Source organism: Schistocerca nitens, chromosome 3, assembly GCF_023898315.1.
Source record: "Schistocerca nitens isolate TAMUIC-IGC-003100 chromosome 3, iqSchNite1.1, whole genome shotgun sequence".
Taxonomy (NCBI): domain Eukaryota; kingdom Metazoa; phylum Arthropoda; class Insecta; order Orthoptera; family Acrididae; genus Schistocerca; species Schistocerca nitens.
The window spans coordinates 149,649,652-149,672,374 of NC_064616.1; positions in this window are offsets into that span (position 1 = coordinate 149,649,652).

The following is a 22,723-nucleotide window of genomic DNA, read 5'->3' on the forward strand; positions in this document are numbered from 1 at the left end:
CACGACTCACGCCCGGTCCTCACAGCTTTACTTCTGCCAGTATCTCGTCTCCTACCTTCCAAACTTTACAGAAGCTCTCCTGCGAACCTTGCAGAACTAGCACTCCTGAAAGAAAGGATATTGCGGAGACATGGCTTAGCCACAGCCTGGGGGATGTTTCCAGAATGAGATTTTCACTCTGCAGCGGAGTGTGCGCTGATATGAAACTTCCTGGCAGATTAAAACTGTGTGCCCGACCGAGACTCGAACTCGGGACCTTTGCCTTTCGCGGGCAAGTGCTCTACCATCTGAGCTACCGAAGCACGACTCACGCCCGGTCCTCACAGCTTTACTTCTGCCAGTATCTCGTCTCCTACCTTCCAAACTTTACAGAAGCTCTCCTGCGAACCTTGCAGAACTAGCACTCCTGAAAGAAAGGATATTGCGGAGACATGGCTTAGCCACAGCCTGGGGGATGTTTCCAGAATGAGATTTTCACTCTGCAGCGGAGTGTGCGCTGATATGAAACTTCCTGGCAGATTAAAACTGTGTGCCCGACCGAGACTCGAACTCGGGACCTTTGCCTTTCGCGGGCAAGTGCTCTACCATCTGAGCTACCGAAGCACGACTCACGCCCGGTCCTCACAGCTTTACTTCTGCCAGTATCTCGTCTCCTACCTTCCAAACTTTACAGAAGCTCTCCTGCGAACCTTGCAGAACTAGCACTCCTGAAAGAAAGGATATTGCGGAGACATGGCTTAGCCACAGCCTGGGGGATGTTTCCAGAATGAGATTTTCACTCTGCAGCGGAGTGTGCGCTGATATGAAACTTCCTGGCAGATTAAAACTGTGTGCCCGACCGAGACTCGAACTCGGGACCTTTGCCTTTCGCGGGCAAGTGCTCTACCATCTGAGCTACCGAAGCACGACTCACGCCCGGTCCTCACAGCTTTACTTCTGCCAGTATCTCGTCTCCTACCTTCCAAACTTTACAGAAGCTCTCCTGCGAACCTTGCAGAACTAGCACTCCTGAAAGAAAGGATATTGCGGAGACATGGCTTAGCCACAGCCTGGGGGATGTTTCCAGAATGAGATTTTCACTCTGCAGCGGAGTGTGCGCTGATATGAAACTTCCTGGCAGATTAAAACTGTGTGCCCGACCGAGACTCGAACTCGGGACCTTTGCCTTTCGCGGGCAAGTGCTCTACCATCTGAGCTACCGAAGCACGACTCACGCCCGGTCCTCACAGCTTTACTTCTGCCAGTATCTCGTCTCCTACCTTCCAAACTTTACAGAAGCTCTCCTGCGAACCTTGCAGAACTAGCACTCCTGAAAGAAAGGATATTGCGGAGACATGGCTTAGCCACAGCCTGGGGGATGTTTCCAGAATGAGATTTTCACTCTGCAGCGGAGTGTGCGCTGATATGAAACTTCCTGGCAGATTAAAACTGTGTGCCCGACCGAGACTCGAACTCGGGACCTTTGTCGAGTCTCGGTCGGGCACACAGTTTTAATCTGCCAGGAAGTTTCATATCAGCGCACACTCCGCTGCAGAGTGAAAATCTCATTCCAGCTTAATACATTGTTTAACAATCAGTATTTTGATTATTATTGACTACTGTGTGACATCTGACGCAATAACAAATTGCAGTGGGACAACAGTGGGTTGCTTGAATAGACAATCGCACTTCTACATCTGTACTCTGCAAATCACCGTGAGTGCATGGCATGGGAGACCTCCCACTGTACCAGTTATTGGGGCTTCACGTACCGGTATGCAGCGTGGGAATAATGATTGTTTAAATGGCTTTGTGTGTGCTGTTATCAACCTAATCATTTCCTCATTATCCCTATGTGAGCGATAAGTAGGTGTTTGTAATATATTCCTATAGCCATCATTTAAAGCTGGTCCTTGAAACTTTGTAAGTAGGCTTGCTTGAGATAGTTTATGGCTATCTTCAAGAATCTGCCAGTTCAGTTTCTATAGTATCTCTGTGACATTCTCCCATGGTCAGACAAACCTGTGGCCATTTGTGCTGCTCTTCTTTGTAAACGTCCAATATCCTCTGTTAGTCGTATTTGGTAGGGGTCCCGCACTCTTGCGCAGTATTCCTGAATGGGTGGCATGAGCGATCTGTAAGCAATCTTCTTTGTAGACTGATAGCATTTCCCCTGTATTCTACGATTAAACCGCAGTTCACCTGCTTTACCCCCACAACTGAGCCTACGCTATCATTTGATTCCATATCCCTACAAAGCGTTACACCCAGGCAAATTGTACGAGTTGGCCGATCCCAACTATGACTCATCGATTTTATAGTCATAGGATACTACGTTTTTTCGTTTTGTGAAGTGCACAGCTTTACATTTCTAAACATTTAAAGCTAGTTGCCAATCTTTGCACCACTTTGAAGTATTATCAAGATCTGGATGAATATTTATGCAGCCTCTTTCAGACAGTACTTCACTATAGATAACTGCGTCATCTGCAAAAAGCTTCAGGTTCCGCAGCGTCATCGATATACAACATGAGCATCAAGGGTCCCACCACACTTCCTTGGGGCACACGCAAAATTACTTCTACCTCTGACGATGAGTCTCCATCTACGATAACATATTGCGTCCTTCCTACCAAAAAATCCTCCGTCCAGTCACGAATTTCGCTTGATACCCCATATAATCGTAGTTTTGATAATAAGCGTAGAAGTAGTACAGAGTCAAACGTTTCTCGAAAATCAAGAAATACTGCATCTATCTGACTGCCTTGGTCCAAAACTTTCAGCATGTCATGTGAAAAAAGTGGCAGTTATGTTTGAGCTAAGAACATCTTCTATGATTCTACAACAAATCGATGTCAAGGACATTGGACGGAAGTTTTGTAATCACTTTTACTAACTTTCTTGTAAACAGATGTAATCTGCGCTTTCTTCGAACTACTGAGCATGGTTTTTTGCTTCCGGTTATACAACAGATTATATTTAGAAGATGAGCTAACTCTTCCCCAAATTCAATATAGAATCTGATAGGTCGGCCTTTGTGGCCGAGCGGTTCTAGGCGCTTCAGTCTGGAGCTCCGCGACGGCTACGGTCGCAGGTTCGAATCCTGCCTCGGGCATGGATGTGTGTGTTGTCCTTAGGTTAGTTAGGTTTAAGTAGTTCTAAGTCTAGGGGACTGATGACCTCAGATGTTAAGTTCCATAGTACTCAGATCCATTTGAACCATTTGAATCTGATAGGTATTCCATCAGGTCCTGGGACTTTGTTCAATTTTAACAATTTCACCTGTTTCCCAACACTACTGACACTAACATTTTAATTCATTAATCTTTTCAGTGGTAGGAGGATTAAATTGGGGCATTCCTCCCAGGTTTTCCTTTGTAAGAGAACTTTTGGAAACGGAGTTAAGCATTTCAGCTTTTGGTTTGCTACCCTCAGTTTCAGTTCCTGTCTTATTTGCTGTGACTCGATGCTAAGTTTGGTGCTCCTAAAAGCCTTTACATACGACCAGAATTTTTTTGGGTTTTGCGTAAGATCATTTGACAGTATTATGCTATGGAGGTTAGTGAAGGCTTCACGCTTTGCTCTCTTGACAGCCAAATACATTTCATTCAGCATCTCTCTATCTGTAACCCAATGCTTTGTTTTACACTTATTACTCCTTACTTTAGAATTTTTTTTTACAGTGACTATATACAAGGGAGGGTACCTTCCATTATGAACTTATCTACCGCGTTCATGGCAATCCAGTGCATGGTCAACTATTCTGAACATATGTATCTTTCTACTTGTTTTAATTGTCCTTTGTACTTTGGTAATCATTGGTGCTATAGCCATGTCATGGTCACTGATACCAGTTTCGATGTGGAATCCTCAAAGAGGACAGGTCTATTCGTTACCATTAGATCTAATATATTTCCATCACGAGTGGTGTTCCGAACTACCTGTTCTAGGTGGTTTCAAGAGAAGACGTCTACCAGCTTAGCTGAGTGGTACAGTGTTTGCCCACCATTCCACGGTCCTGGGTTCGGCTCCCAGCCGGGTTGGAGATTTTGTATGCTCGTGGACTTGGTGTTGTGTTGTCCTCATCATCATTTCATCCTCATCACTCACATGCAAGTCTCCCAATGGGGCGCCGACTGAAATAAGACTTGCTCTTGGGGGCCGAATTTCCCCAGATGGGGCCTCCCGGTCAACAAGGCCACACGATCACTTCATTCCATTTTTTTCAGGGAAGGCAGTTAATAATGTTTCACAGGATGTCTTGTCACACCCTCCACTAACAAAAGTTTAATTTTCCCAATTGATGGTTTGATGACTAAAGCCTCGCTTGATGATTGCAGTATGAGTGGGGAAGATACATACAAGCGAACAGAGGTTTTCTCTAAGGTTTTCAGTTACTGCAGGAGGTCAGCGTGGTGGGCAATAGAAGGATTCAATTCCCATTGCATGCCCATTCCTGATACTGAACCTTGTCCAAACAATCTTGCACGCAGATTCAATTTCTATCTTGGTGGACTAGAGTTTCTTGTCTGTACACCACCTTCATTTCCCATTACAACATTCTTCAAATAAATACTTAAATTTTCCCCAAAAATCTCACTGCTGTCAATTTCAGCTTTCGACCAGCTTTCTGTACCTAGTATTATGTGAGCTCCACTAATTTTCAGGAGAGCTTCTAACTGTGGCTTGTTGAGAATGCTTTTGCAGTTAACTACTAGAATTTTAATGCCATCACCTGCAGGTGCATTATTTTGGACCTGACCTTGTACGTCTGAGTCTTCTACAGCTGTCGTTATCTGGACTCGATGGAGAGTCGACTAATCTAAACAATCCTTGTGTGTACCCCACACAGAGTGAGCTACCTGGGTAGAAACCTCTGATGTTTAGGGCACGCCTGACCCATTTTGAGAGATCCTAGACCCCTATGGCGCAAGTCTAGGAAGTCGCAGCCTAGCTTGTGACCGAAATCTCGAAGTCAGAATCAGGGGACTATGATCAGTTATGGGGACAATGCTGCAAATTGTGAGCTCTGTGCACAAGGCTGGTCTCCCCCAACTTCTCTGCCAGTTGCTGGAACGTTACAAGGATGACCTTGGAGCCCAGACAACGGGCATCGTTTGTTCCAATGTGCACCACAATCTCCAGTTGGTTGCACCCTTTTCCCTGAACAACTATTGAAATAGCCTCTTGTATATGCTGAATGAGGCCCCCAGGCTTACGCACTGAGTGAGCCTGGTGTTCCATCCTGTCCCGTACCGCCATTCCCCAAAGGTGTACCACAATTCGCCATACCTTAAAAGTGCTACCGATTAATAGACCCCACTCACCTGGACATGGGACAAAGAAGGTTCCCCCAAAATAGGTGAAATGAGTCCCACTGGCTCAGCCCCAGTTTCAGTGAAAAACAGCATCTCAAACTTGTTGGTTAGGGGAATCTGTATAACACACTGAGTCTTCCTGATTCCCCTCTACCCTGTACGCCTAGATCTACGCTTGACACGCCACTTACAGTCAAGTGGATGGGGAATGACAGATCCTGTACTTCTCAAAGTGGAGACAGGATTCATAGGAGAGGCTAGCACTTGAGGTACCTTTTCGTACCACAGGTACATGACTCTTGGGAGCTCTTCCAACACATCGATTCATGGCAGCTGCCAGTCGTTTGAGAGTAGTCAGGGCGATTTACAGTTGCTTACAGATGTCAACCAACTCATCCCATGTTCAAATTGCCAACGCCCTTGCTGCAGCACTTTGATCGATAACAGTCCGTGTGTGCCAAGTGCTGTTGGCAAGTGGGGTGCACTCAGCCCTCGTGAGGCCAGTGGAGGAGCTACTTGACTGAGAAGTAGCGGCTCCAGTCACGAAAACTGACAATGGCTGGGAGAGTTTTATGCACACCACATACCGCTCCATATCCGCATCCAGTGATGCCTGTCGGGTGAGGATGACACGGCGGGTGCTCGGTACTGTTGGGTCTTCCGTCCAAACAGAGTTTAGTTTTTGAGCTTAATTATTGTCGTTAGCAATCTCAAAAATGGTTCAAATGGCTCTCAGCACTATGGGACTTAACATCTGTGGTCATCAGTCCCCTAGAACTTAGAACTACTTAAACCTAACTAACCGAAAGACATCACACACATCCATGCCCGAGGCAGGATTCGAACCTGCGACCGTAGCGGTCGCGCGGTTCCAGATTGTGGCGCCTACAACCGCTCGGCCACACCGGCCGGCCGTTAGCAATCTCGGCAGTACATTTAATTTACGATAAACGTAGATAATACAGGGCGTTACAAAAAGGTACGACCAAACTTTCAGGAAACATTCCTCACACATAAAGAAAGAAAATATGTTATGTGGACATGTGTCCGGAAACGCTTACTTTCCATGTTAGAGCTCATTTTATTACTTCTCTTCAAATCACATCATGCAACAGAACGTACCAGCGTGACTTCAAACACTTTGTTACAGGAAATGTTGAAAATGTCCTCCGTTAGCGAGGATACATGCATCCACCCTCCGTCGCATGGAATCCCTGATGCGCTGATGCAGCCCTGGAGAATGGCGTATTGTATCACAGCCGTCCACAATACGAGCACGAAGAGTCTCTACATTTGGTACCGGGGTTGCGTAGACAAGAGCTTTCAAATGCCCCCATAAATGAAAGTCAAGAGGGTTGAGGTCAAGAGAGCGTGGAGGCCATGGAATTGGTCCGCCTCTACCAATCCATCGGTCACCGAATCTGTTGTTGAGAAGCGTACGAACACTTCGACTGAAATGTGCAGGAGCTCCATCGTGCATGAACCACATGTTGTGTCGTACTTGTAAAGGCACATGTTCTAGCAACACAGGTAGAGTATCCCGTATGAAATCATGGCGGTGAATCGAGGAAGTACAGTACATACTGACGAAACTAAAATGAGCTCTAACATGGAAATTAAGCGTTTCCGGACACATGTCCACATAACATCTTTTCTTTATTTGTGTGTGAGGAATGTTTCCTGAAAGTTTGGCCGTACCTTTTTGTAACACCCTGTTTATACCCCTCTTGAAAGAGAAAACTAATTGTAACACAATATTTTAATTACAATATCCGCTACAGCAACTAAATCACAAACTCCGATTTAATACTACAAATTAGCTTATGCACAGGACAATGGTAACTTCCGAAAATTCTCAGAAGTGTACCTTTATTTATGTTGATGTACACTGAAATTCTGGATGACTAATTCTTCGACAGTATCATGGAATCACATATGCCGATTTGCTACTAAACAAGCTACTCAGATTCTCCTAACTTAAGAAAATTAAGAAAATTTTCAAAACTATGGTTTTGTAAGCGTTCGAAAATTCTGAAAAGTAAACTGGCATGAAACAGGCATACTGTTCTCGAAAATTTTAAAGGAACAGTAATAAGATTAAACCTACAATTGATGAGTCTACAGCGGCACTCGCAAATGTGTGAAATTTTACAATATATCACAATAGAAACGATTATTGATACAATCGATGAAAGATTATGCAGAAGTGACGCGAACAGTGAAATATGCAGGTCTATAATTTGAAATCGGCACATTAACCTGGCCAAAGGCGTCTCACACAAGGGAAAATAACGAAGTCGGCTTTTACCTATTAGTAAACGTACGAACTGCACGGATTTTTTGCTGAGCTGATTCTGTGATAACTTCTACACTGGCATGCCGAAGATGAAGACTACAGCGTCAGTTTATCTCAGTCAAAATCACGAAAATGTGCAGCAGCAACAAAGCACGTCTTCTGCCTGGAGCAGATAACATTCCAGGCCACAATACAGTCTGCAGTGATATTACAGCCATTCTTATTATCAATAATACACTGGTAGCAGTCTCTAGTCGTTTCCAGTGCATTTATTTTGAATAAGAAATCAGTTTTCTTAGACTTCTGAACGTTTTGTTAAAAATGCCGAAGAGACGTCCACATACGTTACAATTTAGAGAAGAATGATTAAAAAATGAAGAGTTAAAAGACTGGATTGAAAAGATGTCGAAAGATAAAACAAAGGAACGATGTCGTTTATGTCAGTGTTTTCCAAACTGAAAGTATTCTGTACTGAGAGAGCATTTAAATCCTAGAAGCACAGGGTAATCAGACGTTCGGATAAATACTGACATCTCCTTTCTATCTGTTTTTCCGAGTTCCGGGCGGATTGTTACATCGTACACCTTTTACGCAAAGTTGACCGTAATAAAATTATATTTGCAATTATTCCCGTTCTGTTGCTCTTTTCGTCAATACCTTATCTACAGATGGTAGTAGTATAGTCGATTTTATCGATTTTTCACTACTGATCATAGATCGACATATAAGCATGTGCAAATATCCATTATTTAAAGTTTCTGTTCCGTATTTTCAGTTCCGGATTCACATTGTCTTGACATGGTATAGTATGTTTCATGTATGTGGACTTTTGACTCAGGGCAGACACTACTACTGAGACGAGTGTGTCTTTCATATGTGAAGTCTAATCCAAATTCCTTACACTCATGGCTTATGTGTCACAGGATGATTTCCTAATGCGTGTTATTCAGTTATAGAGTGGGCAAATCCAGCAGCTGCTGCAAGCTGTGACGCAGCTAACACAGCTACAGCAGAATCTACAAGGAGCACAGCAGCCTCAGCCTCCACCTCCATCAACCATTCCACCATTCCCCAGTTTCCGTTGTGGGTATGGAAGTTTATAGGTCCATAGTGATGAAATTGTTTCCAGACAAACAACTGGAACAATTAGAGTTTGAGACTTTAGTTAGCAAGTTAACCACTTACTTTGATGAGCAAACACTCATGGCTGTTGCAAGGTTCAAGTTTTTCCACCTTCAGCGGGCAGCAGGGCAAACTCGCAAACAGTGGATCACGGAATTATAAGGTTTAACTAGGCACTGCAATTTTTTTGTCGTTGTGGGCAATCGCACATAGATATCATGCTGCGTGACACTGTAACTCAAAATATCTGTGGCGATAAAATTCGTGCTGCTATTTTGAAACAACCTAATCCTTCTTTAAAGACATTGTTAAAATTAACTGAGGCTCAGAACACTTATGATTTAGCTAAGTGTGAGATACAAATGTCAAATATTAACGAACTGCATAGTGACAGTGTTCGTAGTGCTTTAGAACGTAAAAACAGAGTGTGACGTCACGTACAGAGAGAAACAGTGCTATGCCGCACTGGCAGAAAGCTGGTAGACAGAAAAAGGTAGCGAAGTCTTGCCCAATGTGCTTCAGTCGCCATAAGCGTGCTCATTGCCCAAGTCGAGACGATATTTGTTATTTTTGGAACACAAAAGCTTATGGTCATGTTCAGTCAGTGTGCACGAAAAAGCTGCGTAAACAGCAAATTCCCAAGCAACATGCCACTAAACCAGTTTAAATCATTAATGTTATCACGATACAGCCAGATACGAAACAATGGGACCCCGATGGATGTAGCAAATGTTGTCAAAGATCGCCCAAGCACAAAACAGCAGTTGGGTCATTTTCATGTGCCAAAGAAATCATGTAGACTCAAACACAGGTCCGCTGTAAATCTCTGCCCACTTCATCTGTCACGCATTGTAATAGCTCACAACAACAGACAGGAAATGATAGGTCTCTCTTAGATGTGGAACGTAGTCGGGACAAAGTGTTTGTTACTTTGGCAGTGGCTAAGAAAGATGTCAAACTGCAACTGGACACCGGTGCATCAGTTACACTTCTGAAAAAAAAAAAAAACTTGCTTATGAACGATTAGGTTCACCAAGACTCAATCCAGCTACACATGTGTTGTTAGCTTATAAGCGACAGGAAATTCCAGTTTTAGGAACTTTCAGTATGCCAACTACTTTTCAAGGTGTAACGAAGAGAGTTGTATCCACAGGGCTTTCTGCTAAATCTTCGCAAAATATTTTCGGCTTCGATTCTTTTCACATTTTCGGATTGTCAGTCCACAAGCCAGTGGTCAAATGTGTTGTGGCGTAACAAGACAGCCACGCCACTCGGAAGTAGCCGAAAGGCACGCGTTAACTCACGCAGGCTAGTAGATAGGTCTGAAACAGGATACGTAATGAATGCTATAAAGAAAAGTACGTAGCTCCTGGAATACTTAACTTTAATCCATCCTTGTGGAACATCGCTCTTGACGATACAAGTGAGACTCTTTAGATACAAGCTATGTAATGCTAATGGCGCCTTGCTAGGTCGTAGCCATTGACTTAGCTGAAGGCTATTCTAACTATCGGCTCTGCAAATGAGCGAGGCTTCGTCAGTGTGCATCGCTAGCTACGTCGTCCGTACAACTGGGGCGAGTGCCAGTACGTCTCTCGAGACCTGCCGTGTGGTGGCGCTCGGTCTGCGATCACTGACAGTGGCGACACGCGGGTCCGACATGTACTAATGGACCGCGGCCGATTTAAAGCTACCACCTAGCAAGTGTGGTGTCTGGCGGTGACACCACAAAATGTGCCAACAGACAAGCTTCAAGCTCCGTGTGGCAAATTTTGTGAACATTTTAGCGTCGGTCTCAGTTGTGCGAACAATTTTTTAGCTCATGTGCCACTCAAAGACAATGCGCAACAGAAGTTTTGTCGAGCTAGGCAAATGGCCATTGCCATTTGGGAACAGGTCGCTGAACAATTACGCCAATGAAAGGCTGATGGGGTCATCAAGCCAATCAGTGCAAGTCAATGGCCTTCTCCGTTAGGTCTTCGCAAAGCTGCAGGACATCTTCGGCTGTGTGTTGATTTTAAGTCGACTGTGAACTCTCAGACAGTGATAGACACGTACCTTTGCCCCACCCAGAGGGAGTGATGGACAGATTAGGCGAGAGTCGTTATTTTTCCAAGATAGACATGGCGGATGCTTACCTCCAACCACCTTTGGATGACTACTCAAAGAAATTTTTGGTTATTAAAAATCACCTCGGGTTATTTGAATTTCAATGCCTGACCTTCAGTAGTGCCTCAGCACTGGCAATCTTTGCAACGCTTTTTAGAACAAGTGACTGCCAAGGCGCCTTATTGCTCAAATTACTTGGATGACATTGTCGTGTCTGGAGCTTCTACAGACGAACATTTAGCCAATCTCGAGTGCCTTTTACAAGTACAGAAGTTTTGTGGAGCTAGGCAAATGTCCATTGCCATTAGGGAACAGGTCGCTGAACAATTACAGCAATGAAAGGCTGATGGCGTCAGCAGGCCTTAAGCGTCGCAAAAACAAGTGCTGTTTTTTCCAGACGGAAATAGAATATTTGAGTTATGTCATTAATGTGGAGGATATTCACCCAACACAGACTCATCTGCGAGTCATCAAAGATTTGTTTGCTACCAAAAATCTAAAGGAACTGCACGCAGTGTTAAGCAAACTAAACTACTACTTCAAATTCATTCCTCACACCTGTCAGTCTGCAGCTCTGCTTCACAAGTTACAGCGTTAGGATGTTCCGTTTGCATGGACCAAAGATTGTAAGTTGTCTTTTGATCAATTGAAACGTATCTCACACATTTTGATCCGGCTAAACCAATGGTACTAGCAGTTGGTGCTTCTTTATTGACCTAGGCGCAATTCTGTCACATCGTGTGATCGTACAGTGGCATTAATCTCCAAAACTCTGACTAAGACTCAGGCAAATTATACAGTCAGAGTGAAAAAAAAGCATCGGCGATCATTCATGATATAACCAAATATCATCATTACCTCTATGGAAGGAAGTTCTACTTGATCACAGATCATAAGTTGACGTTTCACACGTGGTTGAACACTTCCTGTTTCCTTAAATAACGTAACTATCCGGCGAACGGTCCGGACACTTTGATGATGTCGTCCAGGATACCGAGCAGCGTACATAGCACACTCCCGTTGGGCATTTTGATCACAATAGCCATACATCAATACGATATCGACCTTTGGTAAATTGGTAAACGGTCCATTTAATACGGGTAACGTATCACGAAGCAAATATCGGCCGCACTGGCGGAATGTTACGTGATACCACGTACTTATACGTTTGTGACTATTACAGCGCCATCTATCACAAAGCGAAAAAAGTGGTCCAGCTAAAACATTCATATTTCTTTACGTACTACACGAATATTTAATAAAAATGGGGGGTCCTGTTTAAAAAAAACGCAGTTGATAGGCGTTTGACCTATGGCAGCGCCATCTAGCGGGCCAACCACAGTGCCATCTGGTTTCTCCCTTCAAGCTAGACGAGTTTCGTTCTTTGTAGTTTTTTCGTTTGATGCTTATTTCGTGAGATATTTGGCCCGGTCACTATCAATGGACCACTCTGTATAATACTCAAAACTTTCAGTTATTTCCTAACATTACTTGAGGTCAATTGTGAGATAGCGCCTTCAAGGTCACGGTCGTTTCCTTTCCTCTTCCATTTCTGACAAGAGTGAGATAGTGCTCTGTCTCGACGGTCCCCTGTCTCTACATACTATATCAGCCGTAGATTCCAGTTCGTGCAGCTGGATAAGTGCTCCGTCAGTAATACTTTAATATCAAGCCTAACGAGAAGAAAATATAAAAGAAAGAAAACGGTGGGCACGGTGCTGGTAGCCGGCAGCGTCTGCACATACAGGCAAGGTGTACAGGGCGCAGTGTCGCGGAGGTGCCAAGGGACTGTGAGGCGAGGGCGGCGATTGTTGGTGGGAACGGTGAGGCGGAAGATGCGGCGGCTGTAAGTGAATAATGGAGGCAGGCCGGGGGCTGGCGAGAGGGGGAGGTGCCACGCGAGCCCAGGTCACGTGATGCGGCCGGCACGCGTAGCAGGCACTTTCCCACGCCGGCGCGGGACAGCTGCTCCCAAGGAGCCTCGGATCCGGTCAGGAGGGCCAGTTGCTACCGCCGGTACAGCGTCGCCAAGAAAACTCCACCCCAGGACCACTCCTAACTCTGGCGTGCTTGATGCCTCCTGGGGATGGAGCTTCTGCGCTCCGCTCCTCATCGCGTGCTTAACGGACAGCACTCGCTAATGACCTCCTTGTTCCCCTCGCGAGTGACATGCGGAGAAGAGCGTAAATGCTCTCGCAGCTAAGTTAGAATAAATTCGCGAAGCTGCTGTTCCCCCGTACAGTAAAACTTAAAGGAAAGATGAGGTACCTCGACATCTGAATTAATAAATCGAGTTTCCTCCTCCTGCGGAAGTTTGCGAAAACTTCAGTGAAAACGATACAATAGTGCTATACATGTCGGGAATATTCTACGTAAAAGCATTGGTCTTCCCCATTCCTGTTCGATTCGAGAATACAGAGAACGAAAAATAACAATGCTTCTTCGTTCGTGCCCTAAATTCTTTAACCATTCATTATTGCTCTTAAGGAATGTATGTTAAAAGCAAAAGTTTCGTTTTACAAGTTATTTTGATACTGGCTCTTGAAACTTTGCCTTTAGCTTTTGTTCGAGAGCAATAATAGTCTCTTTCTCCTTCCCCAAATTAAGTTACAGGCTGTATGAGTAAGGCATTTAGATATTCGCATCAGTAAATTTCCCATAGCATACCTAACAGCACGCCTTACAAAATACTTTCTTGGGTTGATTTTCTATTGCTTCCTCTAGTTGCTGCGAACCGGGGCGGTGGCTTAAGTGTCCTAGTTTATTTTTAGTTTTGATATCATTTCAAGACACTTCGGGTTAGTGTCATTAGAACCTTGACCAACTGAATTTAGAGCAGCTTCGCTAATATTGCAGTCTACAGCTCTCGGATTCTTGATCCTGTTTATATTCTTTGTCAGAGATATTTTTTCTTTGAAATGACGAATGATCAGCTGTACACAATACTTGTTGAGTCTCTCGTTTTCCTGCCCTCATATTGGGACACGTGTAATATCTACTGGGCTAACTCGAACTCTACTCCCAAAAGTATCGACATTGTTCTGGTGTATTTTCTAACAAGGGAACCTCCCCATCGTACCCCCCTCAGATTTAGTTATAAGTTGGCACAGTGCATAGGCCTTGATAAACTGAACACAGATCAATTGAGAAAACAGGAAGAAGTTGTGTGGAACTGTGAAAAAATAAGCAAAATATACAAACAGAGTAGTCCACGGGTCGCATAGCCAACATCATAGACAAAGTGAGCGTAGGAGCGTCGTGGTCCCGTGGTAGCGTGAGCAGTTGCTGAACAAGAGGTCCTTGGTTCAAGTCTTCCCTCGAGTGAATATTTTATTTTCTTTATTTTTGCATAGTTATTATCTGTCCGTTCGTTCATTGACGTCTTTGTTCACTGTAATAAGTTTAGTGTCTGTGCTGTGTTTTGCGACCGCATCGCAAAACCGTGCGATTAGTAGACGAAAGGACGTGCCTCTCCAATGGGAACCGAAAACATTTGATTGCAAGGTCATAGGTCAACCGATTCCTCCACAGGAAAACACATCTGATACATTCTGTATGACACTGGTGACGGCATGTGCGTCACATGACAGGAATATGTTGTCGACCCACCTAACTTGTACACTTGGCGAAGGGGTAAAAAGATTCTTCTACCTTGTCCGATTTAGGTTTTCTTGTGGATGTGATAATCACTCGCAAAAAAGTGATGAAAACATAAGAGTTTGTCACATAAACTGAAAATAAAGAATTAAACTTTTCACTCCATGGAAGATGTGAACCAAGGACCTTTCGTTCCGGAGCTGCTCACGTTACCACGAGACCACGGCGCTCCTGCGTTCCTAGTGTCCTTGACGTTGCGTATCTTCCCATGAACTACTCAGTTTGTATATTTTGCTTATTTTTTCACAGTTCCACACAACTTCTTGTTTTCTCAATTGATCTGTTTTCAGTTTTTCAAGGCCTATCCATTGTGCCAACTTATAACTAAATCTGAGGGGGGGTGCGATGGGGAGGCTCCCTTGTAAGTAGTTACATTTAAGGGAACGCTCCCCGATGTCTCGTAACAGAATAACTGTATTTCATTTTATTTCTTACCCCCATGTATCTTTGTATTGTTCTCAAAAATCTTCAAAAATAACAAACTTGTTCCATCCCTGCTGCTGACAACAGTAAGGTCCACTTTAATTATTGTCCTCAAGCTTGCAGTCAGTACTGATCGTTTGTGTCTCGGGGTCGTTTTTCCGGCAGTGTTAGTTGTACGTTAACAGTGCGCACAGTAAACTTGGTGTACTGGTTTACTGAAGACAGTGCACGAGCGTCACAACGATATTCCTCTCTGAACAACCCCCACAATTTTGTCGGTGGAGTTCGAGTTCAGCCTGTATTTTTAGCCATATTCATTCCTCAGTAACAGTATGATTTAAGTGAATAACAATGTTTAAGAATTTCGATTACGAACCCCGAGTAAAAAATTTGCGGACTGAAAAATATTATCTTGCTTTGCACAACCAAGTCAGGTGGCGCAGTGGTAAAGGCGCATCTCTGTTGCGCGTGCTTCAAATTTCCGTCCGACCATCCTAAACTGGCTTTCGCGTTCTTTACGTACAATATTTCAGAGAAATTCCGAAGTGTTACATACATGTAATTCCATCCTTGTCTTAGCCAAACTAGTGCTCTGTCACTACTGACATCGATGTCTAACCTCTTTGTTTTGTTGATACGTTTCACTGTGCCTCGCGCTAACTGTGTGCAGAACAGACATGTGTTAAGCGCGTGTATAAGCGCAGCTGTCACAGTTGGGTCAAAGAGCATTAGCCACAGGATAGTGGACAGGTATTGGGGAGAAATCAATCACTATCCGCGTATAGTGATCCTCGCCCGCTTACTTAGTAGGTTATTAAAAACTCTTTCGCTAAATGCCGAAATAGCCCTTCGGTAATATTACGACTGCTCCCTCTTGCCTAGCTGTTATAGCGCTGTTTTTAGCGCTACCCCGTGTACGGGACGTTAGAACGATAAATAAGAGCAAGCAGTTGAATTCTAGAGGGGCAACTATTAGAATTTGTTTTCTAGCTGCGTTAGTGAAAAGTAGCATCGTTGATCTGTGTTTCTGTTTGAATGCGCGTTCATTATGTGATTGTACTTCAATTCGAAGGATGACTTTGTTTGCAGGTAATCGGCGTTGCGTTTAGCCACATAACTGAGAGCAACCTAAGCGTCTCAGTTACAGACTGCAGTTTCTACTGATTCTTTCTTCTAGTTAGGTAGCGAAGACGGAATATTTTTCGCTATACATTTTCTTCCTTTCTTTTTTATTCAATTACTTTTGTTTTTTGGCAGCAAATACGATACAGTCAACAGTAGTTACAACAGTGCAGACTTAATATCAACGCAATTTTCACAACAGAACAATGATAAGAGTGTGAAGTACAAAGATAAGTTTGTTATATAAATTAAAAAGCACGAAATTGTGACCCAGGACTCGAACCGGGGCTGTTCCATAGGAGAATAACATCCACGACAGCCTATAGTACATACTTCCTCATAATGAGCTCATAAGCAATACAAACTCTCTTTTACGCACAGAAATTGCATCTCGAAACTAGCTCAGTCTTTCGAGCTCTTTCTCATCGCCTAAAATAAAAATTTTCTTAACCTTATTGTCTCTCACTTTTGATCTCACTGCACCTCGTGCAGCTTCTTGATTTGGAAGCTGTTGTTAAACTTACGCTCCCATCTTTCAATAACTTATAAATCCACGCGCAGAGGACAGTGTTATTGGCATATGAACTATAACAACAGTCGACAGTCTACATCGCTATATGTTATAAAATGTAGCTATGTATGTTCAATATATCTTAACTAACGGATCGATTTCAACCAACTTGGTACACATATCGCTTTTAACTGGAAAGAAGCACAGTGAAGGTAAGAACCAGCTAACTCTCAAAAAAGGGGGGGAGGGGTTGGGGGTGAGATAGAAGTGTACAGCACCACGCGCAAATACCCAGACTACATTCATCCAGTATTTGAAAATGAGAGCGCTTAGCAGCTTCCAGCCAACTTTATACACAGTTTCATACTTTTACGAAACATTTTCTCGCTGGCAGCCCCACTAAATGACGAAAGGGAAAAAGTTTGTTGTTTACTAAGTTTTCGCTGTTCCTGTAGAACAACTACCGCATCAGGCACAACGTTTTAATTTATTACTTCTTTACTAACAATTTTATTCGTAACACATTTTGGAGACAGTAGCCATATATACCAGTAAATGTGCCTGAAAAAATATATAATTGTACACCTCATAGTTCAGGAGATACGACGAAATAAACTTCGAGATGCATGAAAATCTGTCGCATCTAGCATGAATATTTAATTTATTACGTCTCTACTACTAATTTTTTTCTCAACAAAATTTGCAAACAGTATCCACGTAATCATAACACTGAATGTACCTGCAAAATAATATCATTCTGAGACACAAAGTCCAGGAGATAGGAAGTCATAAAAACTGAGACGAGATAAAAACTAGATTTTCTTCAAACGGAGAGCAAATTACCCACATTATACTCATGAAGTGTTTGACAATGAGAGCACTTAGCGGCTTCCAACAAACTTTAAACATAATTTTAAACCTTTTCGAAGCTTTTTCTCATTTACATGTTTAACTCAAATATTTAACACGTTACCTCATTTGTAAAGTAATGAGAAGTTTGAAACGGTTTTATATACATGCGTTCGCTTCTTCAAAAATCAGAGATTCAGCGATTACGTACTATCTGGATAGAAGCATTGCGGGCTTAAGAACCATACAAATGGGACTCAAAAGGGAAAGACACTGAAGCACAGGTCAGGAACACATGCAGAAATTTCAACGCAGTTTGTTAGGTACGTGAGTTATTACTTGTATAAAAATACTGTGGAAATAAGATTCCCCTCTACCACTATGGGTTGGCGTGTCAGTGAGGAGTGACGTAAAAATGTTCGAAAGAAACTGACCTGCTGATATTTATTTGTTTCCTATGTTTAGTTCACTTGGAATACTTTTAAAATATGGTGAGCAATTTGTCTCTTATTTGTGCCGTTCAGTGTGTCAACCAGGTCTCGACAGTGAGAACTGCAACGAACCTATAATTTTGTTGCGGTTCTGGCGCTGCAGTCCGGAACCGCGGGACTGCTACGGTCGCAGGTTCGAATCCTGCCTCGGGCATGGGTGTGTGTATCCTTAGGTTAGTTAGGTTTAAGTAGTTCTAAGTTCTAGGGGACTTATGACCTAAGATGTTGAGTCCCATAGTGCTCAGAGCCATTTGAACCATTTTTTTTATAATTTTGTCAACAGGTTTCGGGACTTAACATCAAGCGACACGGCTGAATACTGCAAATAAATTTAACATCCTCACTGGAGCCGTATGTTGTAAAACACTACATGTGTGCAATATTTATGTCACATAAACGGATGTTCAATATCTCCTCCTAAGCCCCTGACTCTATTTCATCCAATCTTGGTACACATATTACTATCTGGAAAGAAATACTTTGGGGGTAAAACCACCAGCCTCTCACTGGGGTGGGAATTAGGCGATGGACAGAGAAGGTACCAGGAGGAGACGGATAAAGAGAGGGAGGATGAGATGACGGACTGAGAGAGAGAGGAGATGGGCAGAGAGCAGAAGGGGAAGAAGAGATGGACAGAGATAGGGGGGATGGATAGAGAGAAGGGGGAGGAAAAGATGAATAGAGTGAGGGTGGAGGAGGAGATGGACAGAGAGTTGGGGATGAAGAGATGGACAGAGAGAGGAGGAGGAGGAGGAGGAGGAGATGGACTAATAGAAGATTGGAATAAATAAATACACAGGAAACGCCAGGTTTTTCAGATAGTCTAAATACTTGTATACATTTACATCTACTCGTACATACATACTCCACAAACCACAACACGGTGTATGGCGAGGGTATCTTGTACCACTACTAGTCATTCACTTTCCTCTTCATCTCGAAAATCGAGCGAGAAAAACATTACTGTCTATGAGGGGCGTTTGAAAAGTCCGTGCAAAGTCCAAGAGGTGGCTCCACCGGCGCGTATCGAGGTCATGTTTAGTTAGTAGCATCTTTGGAAAGGACGCACACCAAGTTTCAGCCATATTGGTCTATTCCTTTGTGTTTGGCATTCCTGTGAATCAAGGAAGTCGAGTGATTGTCAAAAAATGGGCGAAAAGAATTTTGTGTGGTGATTAAACATTACGTTATGAAAGGAAAAACGCCTGAGGAGACTAAAGAGAAGTTTGATAAATATTACGGTGACTCTGCACCTTCGACTGGAACAGTTAATATGTGGTTTCAAAATTTTCTGAGTGGCCACATGGGCACAAGGGATGCTGAACTTTCTGGACGCCCTGTGCAGGTTACGACCCCAGAAATCATTGATAGTGAGACTGCTAGTGCTGTGGGCATCTCGAATGAACGGGTACATAATATTCTGCATTAACATTTGGACATGAGAGAGCTATTCGCAAGATGAGTTCCGCGATTGCTCATGTTTGACCAAAAACGGAATCGTATCAAGTGTTGCAAGGATGGTTTGCAGCTGTTCAGGAAGAATCTGTAAGACTTTAAGCGTCATTTCGTCACTATGGATGAAACATGGATACATTGCTATACTCCTGAGACCAAACATTAATCTAAACAATGGGTTACTAAGGGAGAATCTGCACCCAAAAAGGCGAAGACCATTCCTTTGGCCAGAAAGGTTGTGGCGACTGTCTTTTGGGATTCGCAAGGGATAATCCTCATTGACTATTTGGAAAAGGGTAAAATTATTACAGGTAAATATTATTCATCGTTATTGGACCGTTTGAAAACCGAGCTGCAAGGAAAACGCCGGCGATTGGACCGCAAAAATGTCCTTTTCCATCATGACAATGCACCAGCACACACCTCAGCCGTTGTGGTTGCAAAATTAATGGAAATAGCATTCCAACTCGTTTCACATACCCCCTATTCTCCAGATGTGGCTCCCTCGGATTACTATTTGTTCCCCAATTTGAAGAAATGGCTGGCGGGACAAGGATTTTATTCAAACGAGGAGTTCATTGCAGCAACTAATAGCTATTTTGCAGACAATTCCTATTATTCGGAAAGGATCAACGAATTAGAACAGCGTTTGACGAAGTGTATAAGTCTAAAAGGAGACTACGTCGAAAAATAAAAAGGTTTACCCCCAACACGTAAGTAGTTCCTATTTATGCACGGACTTTTCAAACGCCCCTAGTACATGCTTCCATACGGGTCTTGATTTCTCTTTCTTATCTTCGCGGACCTTACGCGAAACGTATGTTGCTGGAAGTAGGATCGTTCTGCAGTCACTCGTAAATGCCCGCTCTCTAAACTTTCCCAATAGCGTTTCGAGGGAAGAACGTCTTCTTCCGTGCAGGGATTCCCATTTGAGTATTTGAGTTCACGCAGCATATCCGTAGCAGTCGCGTATTGATCAGATCTCACCGGTAACAAAGCAAGCAGTACGTCTTTGAATTACTCCGATATCTTTCTTTAATTCGACCTGATGGGGATCCGAAACACTCGGGAATTATTCAAGACTAGATCGCACAAATGTTCGGTACGCGATCTCCTTTGTAAATGTGCTATACTTTCCTACATTTCTCCCAAAAACCGAAGTCGATCGTTCAACTTCCCTACTACCGACCTTACGTGCTCGCTCCATTTCATGTCGCTTTTCAGCGTTACGCCTAGAGATTTAATCGGCGTCACTGTGTCAGTCAAATCACAACTAATACTCTATTCGAACATTGCAGGATTGTTTTTCCTACTCATCTGCATTTTCTTGCATTTTCCACATTTAGAGGAAGCTTCCGTTCATCAAACCAAATATAAATTCTGTCCAAGTCATTCTGTATCCACCTGCAATCACTCAAAGGTGACACTTTCCCTTACTCTAAAGTTTCATCAGCTAACAGTCACAGATATCTCCTCACCCTGTCTGTCAGATAGTTAATGTATATAGAGAACAAGAGTGTCCCTCATATTTGTAGTGTTAGCAGTTAGCCAACACTACGCACACTACTTGGTTGAGGAGGCCGAATGCACGCGTTAACTCACGCAGGATGGCGTGAGGTCTGAAACAGGATACGTAATGAATGCTATAAAGAAAAGTACGTAGCTTCTGGAATACTTAACTTTAATCCATCATTTGTATACATCGTTCTTGATGAGACATGCTTCATACGATAACTATCAATTGCTATGGCGCCTTGCTAGGTCGTAGCCATTGACTTAGCTGAAGGCTATTCTAACTATCTGCTCTGCAAATGAGCGAGGCTTCGTCAGTGTGCATCGCTAGCTAAGTCGTCCGTACAACTGGGCGAGTGCTAGTCCGTCTCTCGAGACCTGCCGTGTGGTGGCGCTCGGTCTGCGATCACTGACAGTGGCGACACGCGGGTCCGACATGTACTAATGGACCGCGGCCGATTTAAAGCTACCACCTAGCAAGTGTGGTGTCTGGCGGTGACACCACAATATTTCCCTGACCGAGCGAGGTGGCGCAGTGGTTAGCACACTGGACTCGCATTCGGGAGGACGACGGTTCAATCCAGTCTCCAGCCATCCTGATTTAGGTTTTCCGTGATTTCCCTAAATCGCTTCAGGCAAATGCCGGGATGGTTCCTTTGAAAGGGCACGGCCGATTTCCTTCCCCATCCTTCCCTCACCCGAGCTTGCGCTCCGTCTCTTATGACCTCGTTGTCGACGGGACGATAAACACTAATCTCCTCCTCCTCCTCATATTTTCCTGGGGCACTTCTGACGACATCTTTGTCTCCGATGAACACTCGGCGTCCAGGGCAACGTACTGATGCTATTACTTTAAAATCTTCGAGCCACTCAGATATCTGAGAACCTATCCAGTATGCTCGAACCTTCATTAACATTCTGCAGTAGAGCACTGTGTCCAGTGCTTTCCGGAGATCTAGAAATATGGAAGCCGCCTGTTGCCCTTCATCCACGTAGGATATAGCACAATGAACATGCAAGCTGAGTTAAGCACAAGCGAGTCTTTCTAAATCCGAGTTGATTTGTGGATAGAAGCTTTTATTTCTCAAACAAATTAATTGTATTCAAACTTGGAATATGAGAATGCGATAATTTGTACATTTGGTGATGAAGAAAATCTCGTACTTAATCCTGGAATGATAAATGCAACGCAAGCATAAACAGTCAATGGGACTGAATGTATTCGTCAGAAACATACAGGGTGATAAAAAAGTCAGTATAAATTTGAAAACTGAATAAATCACGGAATAATGTAGATAGAGAAGTACAAATTGACACACATGCTTGGAATGACATGGGGTTTTATTAGAACCAATAAAATACAAACGTTCAAAAAATGTCCGACAGATGGCCCTTCATGTGATCAGAATAGCAATAATTAGCATAACAAAGTAAGACAAAGCAAAGATGATGTTCTTTACAGGAATTGCTCAATATGTCCACCATCATTCCTTATAAATAGCTATAGTCGAGGAATAATGTTGTGAACAGCACTGTAAAGTATGTCCGGAGTTATGGTGAGGCATTGGCGTCGGATGTTGTCTTTCAGCATCCCTAGAGATGTCGGTCGATCACGATACACTTGCGACTTCAGGTAACCCCAAAGCCAATAATCGCACGGACTGAGGTCTGGGGACCTGGGAAGCCAAGCATGACGAAAGTGGCGGCTGAGCACACGATCATCACAAAATGACGCTCGCAAGAGATCTTTCACGCGTCTAGAAATATGGGGTGTTTTTTTGGTTCTAATAAAACCCCACGTCATTCCAAGCATGTGTGTCAATTTTTACCTCTCTATCTACATTATTCCGTGGTTTATTAAGTTTTAAAATTTATACTG